Source organism: Tamandua tetradactyla, chromosome 7 (assembly GCF_023851605.1).
Source record: "Tamandua tetradactyla isolate mTamTet1 chromosome 7, mTamTet1.pri, whole genome shotgun sequence".
Lineage (NCBI taxonomy): Eukaryota > Metazoa > Chordata > Mammalia > Pilosa > Myrmecophagidae > Tamandua > Tamandua tetradactyla.
The window spans coordinates 126,774,150-126,791,931 of record NC_135333.1 but is presented as its reverse complement, the minus strand read 5'-3'; the positions used below and the strand labels follow the sequence as shown (position 1 = coordinate 126,791,931).

Here is a 17,782-nt window from a genome sequence, read left to right as displayed (position 1 = left end):
GAGAGAAAAAGAATATTCTAGATATTCCCTCCCAGCTTTGTAAAATTATACAGTATATTATTTTATAGAGTTAAAATGTATACAATTGAATTAGACATTTGCTATTGATCAAATTAAAATTCAGTATGGTAACTTTGCAGTATTAAATTATAGTGCAACAAAATAGTCTGTGATTATAAGATTTAGAGTCACTAAAGTGTCAAATAACAAGAATGTATTAAAAACAAATTTTTGTTAGTTTTAATCTTGAAAGGAGCTATGAACTGTGCCTTAGAGTATTAAACAATATTTAATCTGAAAACATGACAAATGGTAAATCCTTTCATAGCTTAGAAGAAAACATATGCTTTACAAGAGATAAGTGTAAATACGTATGTTCTGAGTTATATTTCATTTTTAATCTCAATTTCTGTGAGGTGAATTGCATTTTGAATTTTAAGGATTTTGTTCAATTAATTGCAGTAAATCTCATGCTTTCACAATTATTCTTATAGGCATTTTTGCAAGGAAAAGAATAATTTTTGTTAACACATTAAATTACCAAAGAATAACTGTCAACTTTTGTTGCTTTACTTTTTCCTTTCACATTTACTTTTTTTAAAGATTTTTTTGATGTTTGCTCCACATCAGTCTGGTGTTTATAAAGCTGTTATACATTAATGTTCACTGTATAAATTGGAATTGGCATACATGGGATCTTCTATCTTTCATGCTTTGATAATATTACAGTGTGAATACAATGGTGGTGATTTTATTTGTATTAAGAGATTTAGGTCTTAAAATATTAAGAGGATATTTTAGATGTATTTTTAAATGATGATTTACATGATTCTTTCCATAAATATCTTAATGTATTGTACTGGCAAATTTTTTACTCTTAAATATATATGTTTTGTTATCTCAAGGGATTTGAGGGACAGCTATTCAATATTGAAACTAGGTCATCAGTAGCAGCATACAATTTGTCAGAAAATATGTTTAAAAATTAATCTAAGTAAATGGTGCGAATCTATTAATAGTAAATACGCTATTGAGAGTTTTGAAGTCTGACTTTTCTTTCTGAGCCTAAACTAGTAAATGAGCAAATATTTTTGTAGGAAAAAGTACATTTCTTTGTCATTGTTTAGTGTATATATATATATATATATATATACACATATACATATATTATATCTATTTTTATCCATTTATTTATTATAGCAAACCAAAATGTAATTCTGTTGGCCTTAATCAACTTCATCTAACGATGACCTGTCTTATCAAACCTTTTAACATTGTACATAGATTTGTTTTTTGTTTTTTTTTTTTTTTGCAGTGTGTTGGAAACAACCATCTGATCTGAAGATTAAAATAAAATAACCTGCAGCCCAAAGTCACCTTGAGCTTTTTCTGAAAAAAAAAATCTATGATATTTCTTCTGAGATAACTGCAATGATGTAAAATAGAGGCTAAGTCTGAATAATTGATACTCTGACCCTCTTGCTCCAGCTCTAGGATTTTGGTAAGCTTTGTAAATGTTAAGCAGTTTGCCCCACCAAACTTCAGTATGTACTTGGGGATGGAAGGTAAACTATAAAACAAACTCCCTAGGTTGATGGAAAAATAAAACTTTCCATGAGATGGATAATTTTACATATTCCTGTTCAAGAAAAAAATACATGCATATCTATCCCTGTATTACTTTATCTAATGACCCAAAATGGAAAAATGGCTACATAGGTGTTCGCTTTGTCATCACGGTGTGTTCGGGGTATTCTAAAGTGTTTGTGGTACTGTGGTGCTGGGACACCTCACAGAGATCAGCAGCCATTCTTGAAGGATTTTGAGGGATTGAGACAGGCTCCATTACCTTTAGGTGAAAAGAGACAGGCCCTCTCAAAGCTCCGTGGACAAGGCAAGCATCGCGTTCCTAGTCACTCATGTTGATTATTAATTGAGCTGTTTCTTTCTTGGATACCCATTAGCTATTTCACAAACACTTTGCTTTCTGATGTTATTTCTAGGCCAAGAAAAACCATTTTGTTTTCTAAGCAAAAATCACCACAAGGCTACCAGAGCCTCTTCTTAAGTGGTTAGAATGTGGAAATTCTGAAGATTAGATGCTTCTGAAGTCCCTTTCACATAAAATGAACAATATTAGAAAATAAATAACCCTTTCATGGGGGAGCTTTGGCTAAAATGTTCAATGACTTTATGCCTTTGGGAAGTTCCATAAACCTCAAAGAAACTTTTATCTGAATATGTGATGAAGGAAGACATCGGACTGGACGAGCTTTCCTATTCCAGATGACAAGAACGGGACCAGGAAACAGACCCATAACTGCTTTCAGAAAACTTGATAAACATAAAAATCAAATAAGAAGGTATGATGCAATACCAACCTAATCTGACGAATGAAGATTTTTCATATCAACTTCAACTTTACTACAGAGAATAACATTAATTTTAGGAGTCTGTCAGTCCCGGTGTCTCATCCTGTGGCGATATTGTATGCATGTCTAAATATAGATTTATACACTCTTCACAATCTACCATGCACCCTGAGTAACTTATTTTTGAAATACTTATTTTCATTTTAACTCAAATAAGCCCTCTAAATTGTCTAGTCTTTTTAACAACCCAACTTTTAATATAGTTTTAAAAAGCACAGCTCTCTTGGCAGGTTGGTAATTGTTGGCTACAGTGATTAACCACATTAATTTGTGCCATTAGTAGAGAAGATTACATTTACAGCATTAATCTGACAGATTATGCTATTAATTCATGAGTTGTGTTGAGTATTCTGATGCTAGGAGTAATGCAGTAAAAAATAAAACAAATTTGCCACTAGTATATTTCCAGCTGAAGGGCTCAATAGCTCCAGGAAGTGCTCATTTATTTAAGTAACTGCTTATTTTGCTGACCTCTATTTCCATAAATTTCATGAAGCCAAAATTAAATATGGAGCAAAGATTGTTTATCATTATGCATTGGGCCACATTCAGTTGTCAGGAGAAAAGAAAAACTATATATGTTTGTAGAATTGTTGCATGAAAGAACTGAATATTTCTGATTTAATCCTGGATTCTAATTTATATTAATGGAATATTCCCAAAGCTCCTTAACCTGAATTTGAGATCCATGAATGGAAATTTTTATTAATCATTGATACATAAATCCTGAATAGAAATGAGCCATTTCTGGTGACAGAATAAGCTCAGAATATATATGTACATATAAAATTTGATTAATGATGATTCTGGCCAGTGGGTCTTAAGGATGACCATTAGCAGGACTCTAAAGGAGTCTGTTAGGTCTGATAACATGTGCATTTATTCATCTGATTTACAAAAATGGACTTAATATCCTGAGTACCTTCTCTTTCCATATCAATAATCTGTCATTTTCTATTTAACTGTTTCAGTTTTTTTTTTTATGTGAAGAAATGTAAAGAAACTTAACTTTTTAAATAGTACCACTTACGTCCTCAATCAGTTGGGCCCAGTCTTTGGTAATATATTATTTCTCCATTGCTATTTCAGAGATTTCTTTCCATTTAAGTAAAATCACTACAATGCTATTGATAAATGTTCATGATTTTCATATTTTTTTAATGATTGACTTAAAGCATTGTCCTCTATGTCAGGAGTACTGAGGTTGGGTGACTGTTCCTAGCTTTTCCAAGCAGGCAGGATGAAGCCAACTAAATATGCTAAACTTGTTATAGCATATGTCCAGTTCCAAGTGGCCTCAGAAGTCAGTAATTATCCTAGCTTGTCTTTTCCCATTAGTGTCAATAATTCACATGCTAGTAACTCAGTTCTTAAATTTAGTGATTCAAGTCATCACATTTGGCCATAGGAAAAAGCCAACTGATTGTTAGCTGATGGTTTACTCCTATTTAACAGACTTACCACATATTTATTGAGAATTATACTATGAGACAGATGTTATGTTTCATTGTTTATGAAACTGACATTTTTGGAATATTTCAAATTGTTACGCTGCCCTTGCTTGGAAAGCCTAATATTAGATGGGTGAAATGAGACAGTCCAAAAATTATAAGAACAAGTAAGGTGTTATTAGTGTCACAAAAGATAGAAGGTGATGTGGTAACTTGAATCATATACCCCAACAAAGTATATGTTTTAAATCTTAATCTGCATTCCTATGGGTATGCACCCCATTTGTAAATAGGACTGTTTGAAGATATGATCAATAAGGTATGGCCAAAATTGAATCAGGGTGGGTCATAGCAGATCTAGCAAACTAAGACAAATGGCATGGGGACTGAAGGAGGAAAAAAAATCATATTTTGTTTAGATGAATAGGAAGGTTTAATATACATTTAATTGTACTCTGAAAGTTGGGTAAAATTCACAAATGGAAATTTAGGAAGGCATTTTTTGGTGAAAGTAACTTAAACATATATGGAGGCACTATCTTAGTTTGGTTCACTCGGAACAAGGGGAAGGATATGATTTTACTACAGTAAAATTGGAGAAATTATGTGATTTGTTGCCTAATTTATGGATTTCCAGAGATGGTTCACTTAAGGAAACCTTAATACTTGGAAACAAATAGTTATTTAGTAGCTTACTGAAAAACAAATAGTTATTGAGTAGCTTTCCCCTCCAAGTTGCTAGTAATTTCCTTTTTGCTGCCTATTTTTAGACTATTTAATTGTTCCAAAGCAAGAAGGTTATGAGAGGAACAGAAGGATAATTTCAATTTAGTCAGTTTTGCTATTTGTTAGCTCTGGTAAATGTTCTGATGCAGAAGGTGATAGGAAATAATGATCTTCAGTAATTGTCTATGGAGGACGTTAAGTGGCAGAATGCTGTATCTGATGGCAGAATGTTGCATCTGTGGCCTTTTCTGGGACTCCAAGATTATATTTCTCTATCAAAAATAGCTTTATGTGAGCTCCATGGGTTAAAGAGTCCCTACACACATCTGTGTGGTTTAATTATCCATGCTGTAACTGGCCTGCGTTATGGAAGATAAATGAGAGGTATTTTAAAATGTATATTTATGTTCCCTAAATAGATTCTTCTTAGAAGAAAAATTAGTAGAGCTCCTAGGCACTCATCAATGAAGGAATTTGCTTTGGTTCTCTAAGCAAAACTTTCAAGCTTCCCTTGTGGTTTTTGTTTGTCTTTTGGCTGTTTGCAATTTGATCACAGGGTCAAAGTGTTTTTCCTAGTGATCTGTGTTCTACAGCAATTGATTGAGTATTCAGAATCCTTTACTGCTTAAGGCCAAATTGAAATTCTTTACTGACGAACATTAAATATATGGAGAGGAAGCCCACATTTGTAGATAGGAAGACAGTATTTTAAAGATGCCAATTTCCCCACATTTATCTATCAAATTAATAAAATGTTACTCAAAATTCCAATGAGGTTATTCATGGGACTTGGGAAATTGATTTTAAAATCTATATGAAGGACTGTCACAAAGATGGAGTCTGAACGAAACATTGTTCATCTAACTTCGATCTCTGCTTGAGTTGTGCTTATTTCCAGAAAAATGAAGCAAGCAAACACCAGTGGGAGACTGCTGAGAACTCTGAACTCCTGCAGCCCTGGCCGACTCCGTGGTGAACGGCAAAGTCCCCAACTAATGAAATAGGTGAAGCCCATCTTGGCCACCAGTCCCTGCCTTGCCACAGCCAGGGGCGTCCCCTTCCCAGAGCTTACACACCAAGTCCCCAACTCTGACCTTTGTTCACCTTTGCTCACTTATAGTAGTAAATTCTCCACCTCTGGGATTTAGGATGCCATTTTCTGAACCTGGATGTTTGTATACAACCCCTGACCCCCTATAAAAGAACCATGCTCACTTCCCTTCGGGGAAACGATGCCTTTGGGACATGAGGTCAACCTTCTCCATTCTTTGCCCAAAGAATAAAGTTCTGCTTGTTTCACCAAATCTGGTTTAGGTCTATAGGTGCAAGTGGCATCGTACAGGGGACTCATTTTGGAGGTACCACCCAAAGAGGAGAAACAGGATCAGGGTACTAAAATTAGCCAAGACTGCCATGAAAAAAGAAAAGAAGGGGAAAAAAGAGGAGGAGAAAGTGTTTGTACTGCAAAATATAGAGACTTACAAAGAGATAGGTTGTAACTAGGTCATGTGTTAGTGGCACAGTGATAGACAAACTGACTATTGAAACAGAATAGAAAGCTCAGAGGCAGACCATGTGTATCTGGAAATTTGAAAAATGACCAAGAAGACATGGCAAGGTAAGTCTAAGGAGTGGGATTGTTCACCAGTTAAAGTTGAAACAATGGTTATTCATGTGGGAAGGAAAAATAAAAAGTTCTATTTGAAACCATCACAAAAATCAACAGATTACTAGTTTACATTTCAAAGGCAGAAATTTAAAAGTTTTAGAAAAAAGTATGTTAGTATTTTCCTCAATTTGTAGAGAATGATTTCTTAAGACACAGAAGTGCCAGCTATAAAATAAAAATAAATTAGAGTTTATTAAAATTAAGAAATTTTACTTAAATCACAAATTTTACAAAAATCACCTTAGATGAAATGCAAAAACAATCTGCAAAGACAAAACCGCATAGAAAACTGGGCAAAACATTTCAGAGAAGAGTAAACATATGAGACTAATAAACATAAAAAATATATGTACCACATCATTAATAATAATCTGAGACTGCAAGGCAAGCTTATTTTATAAACTACTGATTGTAAAAGTTTCCAATTCCAAGATTTATAACAAATGTACATCAATGGGAAGCTTTTATACATTGTAACTGTACTATAAATAAGTCCGACTGCTTTCAACATGCCCATACCTTATAGCCTATCAGTTCCATGATAAACTTTGTAAGTGATTCAGGAAACTTGGATAAGAATGTTCCCAGCACTCCTGTTCATAATAAACAAGTGGAAATAATCCAAGTATCCATCAACAACAGAATGAATAAATAGCTTTTGCTAGATTCACAATCTAGAATATTTAAAATATGTCAAAAAGAATAAAACACAAGAAAAATAAACATAAATGACTGCATATATTACGAAAATGATTATGATAAATTATTTATTGCCGGCATACATAAGTATATATTTATAAAATAAAGCGTATGATAAAATAGCCTTTAAAATATGGTTTACTCCCGGGTTCATTTCCCAGTGCCTGCCAATGCAAATATATGCATATATATATCAGGCTTACTGAGGGAGGAAGGGTGAGAAGGAGGGAGGACGTTCAATGATTGGCCAGAGAATGAGGAAATGTGGGGATGTAAGTTATTAGAAATAGAATAGATATTGGGATGTGCTTTGCATTAATAAGTATTCATTATATTATTAAATAAATAAGAAAGCCATGTATAGACCAATAATGATGATGTCATGAATCCAGATTTTGATGAAATGAAGGCACGCATCTGAGGTCCAAGAGAAAAAGATACAACGCATTTACACTTCCCAGAATTCAAGAACAAATAAAAGACTTCAGATTGAAAGGGTTATTAAAGAGTGAAACTTGGTGGTGATGGGAGCCGGGGCGGGGGTGGGGGGGCGTGAAAACATATTAGGATACGTTAAATTCAAATTGAAGTATATCCAGGAGAGAGAATTTCTAAAAGTTTACAGAAAGTAAGAAGAAATTGCCCAAAAGAGATATCAAGTGCTTTGATAGCCTACTGCTCAAACAGCGATACAGGATCCAAGACGACAAGGTAAATTTTTAAGGTATTGATAATAAGTAAAAACTTTAAGCTCGAACTATTTCTCCCGCCAAATTGTAAATTAATTGTGATGGCAATGAAAACACTTTCAGGCATGCAGTCTTAGAAATTTGTTAAGAATTGATATTCGTAACTGTTGGAGGAAGTAAACAAAAAACACATTGAAAGAATGCTGCCACAGATCTGTTTTTGGGGGGGAATGCTTATTTTGTATTTCAAAAATCAAAGTTAGATCAAAGAAAAGTAAAACATGGAGGCCGCGGGGCGGCACACTGCCGTGCGGGTTGGACCCCGCGGGACCCCGCACGCGCCTCTCCGGCTGGGCCCGGCCTGCCGCCCACACTGGCTCCCAGCCCGCGAGCCGCCACTGCCGCAGACCCAGCCCCTCCGACACCCATTCGCACCCTTGTCTTCGCCTCGCGAAGGGAAGCTAAAGACTAAAGCTGGACAGCTGCCCGCTGTGACAGCTGGGGGAACTGGAACTGCGCAGAAACCCGCACATGGCGGAGACAACGAAGAGAAGCACAAGGATGACCAGGAATGGGAAAGCCCCTGTCCGTCTAAAAGGTGTCCAACTCTGGTGGTGTGGCCGGGGGAGACAAAGACTTCCCACCCGCCGCACAGGTGGCGCCTGGCAAGCCCCGCGCCCCGGTGGTCAAACATCCTTCCCCGAGGACCCAGCACATCCAGCAGCCTTGCAAGTGAACCCGTGCCCGGACCTTAGGTCCTCCTGGCAGCACTGGGGGTGCTCAGACATTTGATATTTACTGAACAAAAGAACTAGCATCTGCTTCAATATACGGCTCTATTGGGAGATCTGTGGCAAAGCAAAGAGCTCCTTCCTTTGATTTCAAGCGCCATATTTATAGAAGTCAATCTAATCCCAAACCTTGTTTGCCTACGGTCCTGGTTGGATTTCATTCCAGGATCATCGCAACCCGGAATGCTCCCCTAAGGTTTTATCTGGCGGTGCGACTATCAAAATGTGCCAAGACCTTAGTAAAATGACTTTGTTAAAAGTTGAGCTTTAATTCTGCTTCAGTAATTGCCTTAAATCCTTAGCTTTAATCTTAGTAACAATAGGGTACAAACTTGAGAGGAAAGATTAAGGCTAGAGAAAATGCTCAATCGTTTGAAGCTTCTCAGAAAGAGCACAATAGTTTTAACGCCTACAGGAGAGAAAGAAAGAAGAGAGTTAATTAAAATTGCAGGTTTGGGGAAGACAGAGCAGGAAAGGCTATTAAACAGGCCATAGCCACACCGGATTTCAGCCCCCGACATGGCCTGTGAGATGCCACCAAGCACTCACATGAAGGGGGTGGCTTTTTCCTCAGAAAGCATGAGGAAAGCACATAACTCTGAAGTGGCTATTTTATTCCAGGAGTCATCTTGCTGAAAAATCAGAGTTTAGGCTGTGGATTCAAAGTGAATATTTCTGAAACCAGGTCTCTTGGTGTGAGTCCCAAAGTCCGAGATTGCCCACGCAGACGGGCTTTGCCTCTGAAATGGGCAACAGATGTGATTTTCAGTAAATCACCTCTTTGGGTTCTTCAAATGATAACTGACCAAGGCAGAGAAATAGATACAGAGCTAATTCTGAAACACTTGAGCAAGGGAGTTGAAAGCACGTTAAGACCAGATAAAAACTTGCCCAGTTTATTAGGAAATCCCTTATGTGAACCAGGCGACTTTAATTGTGTTGGCAGACAGAAAAACCACATTCCATTTTAGCTAGAAAAATCTGTCAGTCGACCTAACTGTCCAGTATTCCTCTCATGCTGGTTGCATAGTTTCCCTTGACCCGGTTCACTTAGGGATGTGAAGATGTCCCATACTCTGATGCATTTTTCCTACCTTGAGACATCCTAGAGTGCCCCAAGGCAGTGGGGCTGGAAAGGCCCAAGGCTCCTTTGCTTGGATGCAACACCCTCCCAGAGCAGATGCTGGTGGAGGAGCCGCCCTGAACTGGCTTGCTCCACAGTTTTATTTGCTGCAGTTCAGCCGTGGTGCTGTGCGAGGGTCCTCACCACCAGCCTTTCAGATCCTGTTATCAAGTCCACATCTGTTGACTGGTAAAAGTAGATGGAAACCTGCTCAGACCATCTCCCCCATTCTCTCCTGAGAGAAGCACAGCGCTGCTTCACACTTTACAGATATTTGGTTTCTCATCTAGTTGACTTACTGGAAGTTGGTGTGTAACTGTCCCATCTCAGGTCTTCAAACTCGGATTTCTTAGTCGCTGAAATGTTGTATTAATGGGTGCCAGCTTTTGGCGATCCAGGCTTGTCCTCAGTGCCCCAGGGTAGGGATTCTGCAGCAGGGGGAGGGGCTGGCTTGCGAGGCCAGCCTGAATGGTCCTGGTGGCTTCTGCGCTGGGTAGTTCCGCAGTCAGGAGTCCCATGTCATCTCCAAAGATGCCTCGTTCAGGAACTTTTTGCTCTTCCCAGCTAACAATGGCGGGCTGTCCATCACTGAGGGCAAAACGCTTCCTTTAGTGAGGTTATCAATACTTAGCTTCAAGAAGAATACTGATGACAACACAGCCCTTCATTTCTTCTCAAAAAAATAAAATAAATCAAAACTAACATACTGCACAATAGTTAAGTGAACGAAAATTGAAAGAATGTTAAAATACGCCTCTTTTCTGGGAAAGATTCTATTTGGGGAAAAGAGGAAAAATGAAATAAATGAAAGAAATGTCCTATTTAAAAATATCAATAGGAAAGCAGAAATAATTTCTAATATATTCAGCAATTACAATACATAAAATGGATCAAACTCACCAATTAAAAAACAGATCAGATTGTTTGCCAACAATGTGGTATCTTTCAGAGAAATGCTTAAAACAGAGGAGAGTGTGACATGATTGCAGGGTTAAAGGAGGATTTTAAATTTGTTTTCTTCTTTGATAATGTAAGTCATTTGAGAGGTTGTTTTATGAGCACAAGGAAGGAAGCAGTAGAAAAATATTCAGTGTTCAAGAAGGAGGCTATGAACAAATAAGTTTTCAGAGAAAATCAGAAATGAAATAAAGACCACTGAAAAGTAAGTACAGTAGGACCGGATAACCTTTCTTCTGTTGTGCAAAGAGGGAAGTAGGGAAAAGGTAGGGAAATTAAATAATTTTGAGGAAGTGAAGAACTTCACCTCAGGGCAGGCCACGGTGGCTCAGTGGCAGAGCTCTGGCTGCCATACCAGAGACCCGGGTTTAATTCCCAGCAGCTCTCCATGCAAAAAGAGAAAAAACTTCACCTCAGAGATCTGTGAGTTCTGTTGAGTAAAAAACCAGACACTCGGGAAGATAGAAAATTTGAGTTGATTTGCCATAGAGTACAATTTGAAAAAAAAATTGGGAACATTTTTTATGGATTCTATGTAAATTGAAGAAATGATAACTGAGCAGCAGCTGAATTGAGACAGAGTGAATTTATAGCGAAAGCAAGCGTCAGTGGTTCATGATTTTCTCGAGTTCTGTTCCAAACCCTGAAAGTGGAGAATGTCGATGCTAAAGTGTCTAAGTTATAGTTGTAGAAAGTTGGAAGTCAGGTAAGAGGATGACAGAGATTCTTGGGGTAGTATTGTCAAGATTTGGTCAAGATTGACTGTGGAGTCTAGACAAGTTAAGAAAGAAGAAAAATCCAGAAGAGGCTGATGAGTTGGAAAATAAGGAGTTGAGAAAATGAAAGTTCACTGAGGCCAGGAGCAAGTTTAAAAGTAGTAACTAAGTCAGAGATGAAAATCCTACAGATCTATTCCAATGTGCAAACCTTTCTGCTAATGTGAATAGAGATGGAGGATATTGGAAACTACAAGGCTAAAAGTTAGAAAAATTACTTATGGAATCAGAGGTTTATATGGAATACCTTTGTATGCCACTGAAAGGTGAGTTTGAAAAATTACCTCTGAAAAGTATTTTTTTTTTTTTAATTTTGGATCCCTTCCTTTTACTCAATATGTTTCCAATGAATTGCATTTTAAATGGCAGAGTAGTTCATTGCCCAAATTTCAAAATGAGTTTTCCTTTATGGAGATAACTCATTACACTTACAACTGCCTGCTGTGTTTGATTTACGTTCTCCAGAGTGAAAATAAAAATATTGGTTTAAGAAGGTGCGGCTGAAAGCAGCGTGAACTGTGAAGAGTCGTGCATTCAGTGTGAAAGTGGGACTGCTTATCTCTTATCTTGAAGGTAGAGTTCCCTAAGACAAAAAAATCAATGCATTCTAAATGAGAATAATTTTGTTGTTATTGTATTGAGTAAGCATAAAACCACTAAAAGGATCTCTCAAACTGTATACAGTCTTGGTATTTTACTTCAAACAATGTTTTCCAGCATTGTCAAATTACAAGTATGAAGTTATATTAAAAATGCTAACAAGACAGATGATGACACTTAATATGTGCAAAGCTTCTTTTAGTACTTAATGCTCCATGCAAAACAATAATTATTTTTCGAGTAACAAAACCATTTAATTTTTTTTACCTGGGGACCTTTTCCTTATAACATTCCTTAACAAATATAGCCTCAAGATTCGTGTATTGAGGAAAGCTACAAAATGTAATATAGCCTATCCCCCTACACATATCACTAGCATGAACTAACGCTGTGTGAGAGGATTTCAAGAATCTTCCCATCCAGCACAGAACTATAGCAATACTGATCATGATGCAGGATAGAGTAAACCCCTTGCAGCAAAAAACAAGCTCACATTTTACACTTTTAATAATAATAGACAATTATCTCACCTTTAGTAAGCCTTCTCTTACATGCATAGTTTAATCACTGAAATCAAACCCCTCTTCCAAATATAACATATTTCTTCCGAACAGCACAATCAAGTAAGGCTTATTCCTTAGGCATAGCACAAAGCACATTTTCATCTGTATTCTGTTGCCTTGTTTATTTCACCTCTGTATTCATTTGTTCAACAAATATGCATATAGACAAGTATAATTCTAGAACCTGGGTCAACAGGAGAGAATGTGGTCACTGCCTTACGGATCTTAGTGATTTGTAACAGTCATTTATCAAGTGAGCAAATAAATTAACAATTAAGTTAAAATTATAAGAAGTGGTTTGACTAAAACAAGTAAGTTTTGTAAATAAGTAAAGCAAAATGGGAGGCCTAATTTAAAGTAGTTTTAACGATTAAAAATTAAGAAAAGGAGAGTGGCCTAATTTAAAGCAACAAAAGTGATTTTAAGAATGTATCTCTGAATAAGTTAATTGAACTGGATTTGGAAAAAAAAGTAAAAAATAGTCATGAGGAATATGGGGTGAAGGAGGAGTAATTGAGTGGTCAGGTAGAAAAACCGTCATGCGTGAAGATACTTGGTGGAAGTAAATAGGAAAGAAATTCCTGTTTACATTTAAGGAAAGAAGGAAGTACAGTAAGAAAGATAGAACATACTGTGTGATGAGACCAGTCAGTTGAGGATGCAAGTAAATTAGAGCAGAGTTGAGCACCCCAGCACACTCTCAAATCCACATGATTCTCATTTTCTATTCTTCACATCTTCCATGCTAATATAATCCCCAAACAAGTTTTTATTCTACCTGTGTAAATCAGTCCTCTTCACCAAAATATATGCATGGGGTTGTCTTTACTATTAGTAAACATGCTAATGAAAACTAATGACATTGATTGTTTTAATGACAAATCACATATATCTTCCCTTTTAAAATAGTTTGAAAGTCCTCTGAGCTTAACTTCTCTTATGGTATATATACACACACACACACACACACACACACACACACATACATACACACCCCTCTTCTAAATATAATATATTTCTATATATTATACATTTAATATATATAATATATTATAAAATATAATATATACATACACACATATATAAAAATATTATATGGACTTTAGAAATATATATACTATGGGCTTTAGAAAAGGAAAGTATTTAATTCTCAGAACAAGTGTCACTAAAAGTGCTCAAGACTTTACATCCCTATGATTCCTTTGTTTAATTTAGTGGAAAATATTTTGGAATAAATTTCACCTGTGGCAAGGTTTGTAAGCATTGATGAAGAAGTTGTGGCCAATTTGGAAAAAATCCTCAGCTATTTAAATAATGGAGGAAAACATTGTTTAAAACAATGCTATTTAAATACCAAACTGATTATCACCACTTAAGTCTTCCAAATTGATGACATATTTCTCATTAACGGGACAATAAATCTCTATACTATTCTCTTTTACTTAGAAACTGACAGAGATGAGAGAATAGAAAAAAAACAGTGACATGTCAAAGCCTCTGCCAGCTTTTCCTTGCTACTGAAAGAGAAGAATGGGCATAAATAGCCTATTGTTTTAGCAAAGCATTGCGTTCTTGGATATGCGAAATTATGCTTGGAATCTTGCCAAGCATAGAATTAGAGAACTAAATTGTTCTGTATAATATGGTGATTTGAGTATCTATGAGAGCGCCTAAGGACAGGGCTAGGGAGAAAGGAAAGGTGGGTCGTTATCAGAGTCTTGAGGAGAAAATTTGGGGCTGAGCAAGATGATATAAAACTTCTCCATTGTATGAAATTAGTTTAGGGGTGTGTGTGCGTGTGTGTGTGTCTGTGGAGAACTTTATAAAGAGACTTAATCCAGTGTTCATGTAAGTGCTGAACAAAATGAAAATGATGGTCAAGGACTGTGAGAGACAGATAAAATGGATAGTTCAGAAGATACAAAACTCAGGCAGAATGCGTTCTGAAAACAAAAGTCCCCCGAGAATTAACAGAATTCTTATGTAGGACCTTGGAATAGCAACAGAATATGGATTAAGGGAATCAAAACAATTTTTCTTTTTTAATTTCAAAGGACAGAGCAACAACTGAGTTTCATTAGTTAATAAATAATAGAAACTCAGAAGCTAAAATAAAATTATCAGTCTAACTAAGAGCTATAAGAAAGTCATAGGAAGAGGTAACTTAAGGATAAGTATACCTACCAGTCATTGAGTTCCTTTCTCTCCCTCAAAAAGGGTTTCATTTCCCGATGAAATACCCCTCTCAGAACTAACAATTTAGATAGATCTCATTTCTTAAAATTTATTTTTAGCAACCTAACCTGGAATGTACTTCATATTTAGTTACTTTAAGACGGCAAATAATGATATCTCTATGGACATTCAATACATTACCTGCTTTGTGCTTGTTTCAGTTATCACTTGTACATATAGACCCATGAACCTAAACATCTACGTTCCCCTGTGCACAGCATCTAGGAAACACTTATTGTCCTTCCTACAACTTGTACAAATGTGAAATGAATAGTGGTTTTGAGGTTGTTATTCCTGAAATAGATTTCAAACTTTAGGCAATGCTTGCATTTGTCTTACTAAAGAGGAAACTAAGACTCAGAGACGTTAGTTGTCCAGCTAGGGATCTCCTTATGAGAAAGTTGAGCTTTTCTAGTATTTGCCTCCTTCCTCCCTTCTTTCTTTCCTTCCCCTTCTTTTCTCAAGATTTCTTCTTTCTTTTCATGACAGTATTATTGAGATATAATTCACATCCCATGCAACTCACCCATTTAAAGTGTACATCACAGTATTTTTTACTATATTCACAGAATTGTGAACATTGATTATCACCCTAAAGAGAAACTGCATACCCATTAGCACTGACTCCCCATTTCCCACCAACCCTGGAGTCATTAAGGAATCACACAAGACAGCGAGTCAAAGCGTAACAGATTTATTGAGGGGAGAAAGCAGATCAGAGCCACCAGCGAAAAGAAAGAAAGTGGCTTTGGCTCTTTTTCTGAGAGCTGCATTTTTAAAGGAAAACCACCCTGGGAGTGGAGGGTGTCCCTAGGTATTGATGCACTGTTCTCCTTTGAGGTGCAGCTGCAACATCAAACAGGAACAGGCCTTGACCACTTGTTTCATTCGCCTTCTGGTGAGTGAGGCGCTGGCATGTCTTGCTGCTACAACTGGTTCTGCAGGAGAAGCTGAGGGGCCCCTGGGTCAAAAGCCTCTTTTGCCTATAAAGTTCTTTTTCTGAGACCTGACACCTTCCATGCCCAGTCTAAGCAATGACTAATCTACTTTCTGTCTCTACAGATGTGCCTATTTCATATGAATGGAATCACTGAATATTTGGTCTTTTGTAACTGACTTCTTTCACCTAGCATGTTTTCAAAGTCCATCCATGTTACAGCATATATAGGTCCTTCATTTCCTTTAATTGCTAAAAATGTTCCTTTATGTGGATATATATTTTATTTATCAACTCCTCAACTGATGAACATTTGGGTTGTTTACACTTTTTTGGAAATTATAAATATTGTTGCTATAAACATTTGTGTAGACACATGTTTTCTTTCCTTTTCTTTTTTTTTTTTTTCTTTTTGGTATACACCTAAGAGTGGACTTGCTGCTGTTATTCTGAAAGCAGAATGCACAGACTCTGAAAACCAAAGTACAGAAGAAGTTTATTGAGCTAAAGTAGCATGCATGTAGAACAGCACCAAAAATAGAGGTTACTGCTCGAAAGGGCTGGATTAGGGGAGGTAGCTTATACTGATGTTTTGGACAAAGGGAGAATGTGGGAGATGGAGAGCGGGCAGCAATGCATGCGTTGCAAGGAAAGCATGGGCTACTTGAACTGTGAGGGGGATGTGAGTTGTCTGGAGCAGGGTGCCTTTGGCTCATAGTCTGTTCATCAGTAACTTGCACAAACAGGATTGTTTATACAAGGTTCTGGCTATTTGGTGAAGATTAGCAGACTTGCTGGCACCAGTTTCACTTTTTTTATTACAGCAAGGGTCTACAGGATTCTGTATAAGCACTGCAAGGGATCTTTGGCCTGTTAGCCTGCCTCAGTTACCCTCTGTTTCTTCTTTATAGTTTCCTGGGTAAAATGAGAGTTCGAGCAAATCAAGATGATTAGTAAAGCTATTTATCATTCCAACTTCACACCAGGTCATGTGGTAACTCTATATTTAACATTTTGAAGTACTGCCCAACCTTTCCAAAGAAGCTGTACCAATTTAAATCCTTATTGTCATCATACTTTCCCTTACTTCTTAGCATGGTTACCTTTTGTTCTTTGACTATAATTATAATGGCTGCTTTGAAGTCTTTGCCTATTAAACCTTCACCAGGGAGCTCTTATAGACAGTTTCCTTTGCCTACTCTTCTTCCTGTGCACAGATCACACTTTCCTGTTTCTTAGCATGCCTCACCATTTTTTGTTGTTGTTGAAAACTGGACATTTTAGATAATATACTGTAACATTCTGGATACTGATACATATCCTTCCCCAGAGGCCAGTTACTGATGTTGTTTGCTTGGTTCTTTGGTAACTGGCTGTACTATTTTGTTGAAGGCTATTCCCCTTCTCTCCACCTTTGCCCTGCTCACAGCAATGTGAAGTCTGATGTCATTTCTCAGAAGGCTCAGCCTTGGCTGAAATGCCACCCTGAATGATCAGGGCTTTTGCACAGCTCTTTTTGACTGTCTCTTTCCATGATCTCTCTGTTCAGTTGTCTACCTCTGCTAGTATGAAATCCACATTCCAAATAGCTGGCTGATTTCTCTGTTATGAGCAATTCATTGAGGGTATAAATTTTTCCAAAGCCTGATACAATTATATGTGGGGGCATCTGTATGGATAGTTTTTGAGGCCAGTTATTGAAGTCTGTTCGAGCCTCACTTGGGCTCTTCTAAGTTGTCTCTTTCCCTGTATTTTTTTTTCTGGTAAACTAGCTGGACAGGGTTTGGGTTCATACCCTGATGAAGCTACCATCAAAATCACCATTGTTTTCAAAGACATCATCAGGCTTGAAATTCCCCACACTGTTTCAAATAAAGTCAATTTCTTTGGGGAGAGTTTTGGCACTCTCTGTTCTTATGGCCAGTTTCTTCCCCTAGGCAAAGTCTGTAAGCCTTAGCTCCCAAGCTGAGGGCAGGGAGCATGTTCTCTATGAGTGACACTCCTGATTTGTCAGCAGGTATTGGGTGGCCTTTGGGTTTCTCATGTTGTCTCCACCTGTGACAACTCCTCAGTATTCTCAGTGTGCCATGCCTTAGGAAGAGCTGTACTCTACTAATAAGAACTATGTGGAGGA

General features: G+C 37.0%; 1 long non-coding RNA gene and 1 pseudogene across 1 annotated transcript in view; both read left to right on the top strand.

The window, feature by feature from the left end:
• Positions 1–1,453, top strand: part of LOC143690135 (uncharacterized) — a 66,197-nt gene extending 64,744 nt beyond the window's left edge. Inside the window, exon 3 of the long non-coding RNA XR_013179001.1 lies at positions 1,316–1,453. This is a non-coding gene — a long non-coding RNA (uncharacterized LOC143690135). The remainder of the gene's footprint in view (positions 1–1,315) is intronic.
• Positions 1,454–7,947: 6,494 nt separating this feature from the next.
• LOC143690664 (death-associated protein 1 pseudogene) lies at positions 7,948–8,402 on the top strand (annotated as a pseudogene).
• Positions 8,403–17,782: the final 9,380 nt, after the last annotated feature.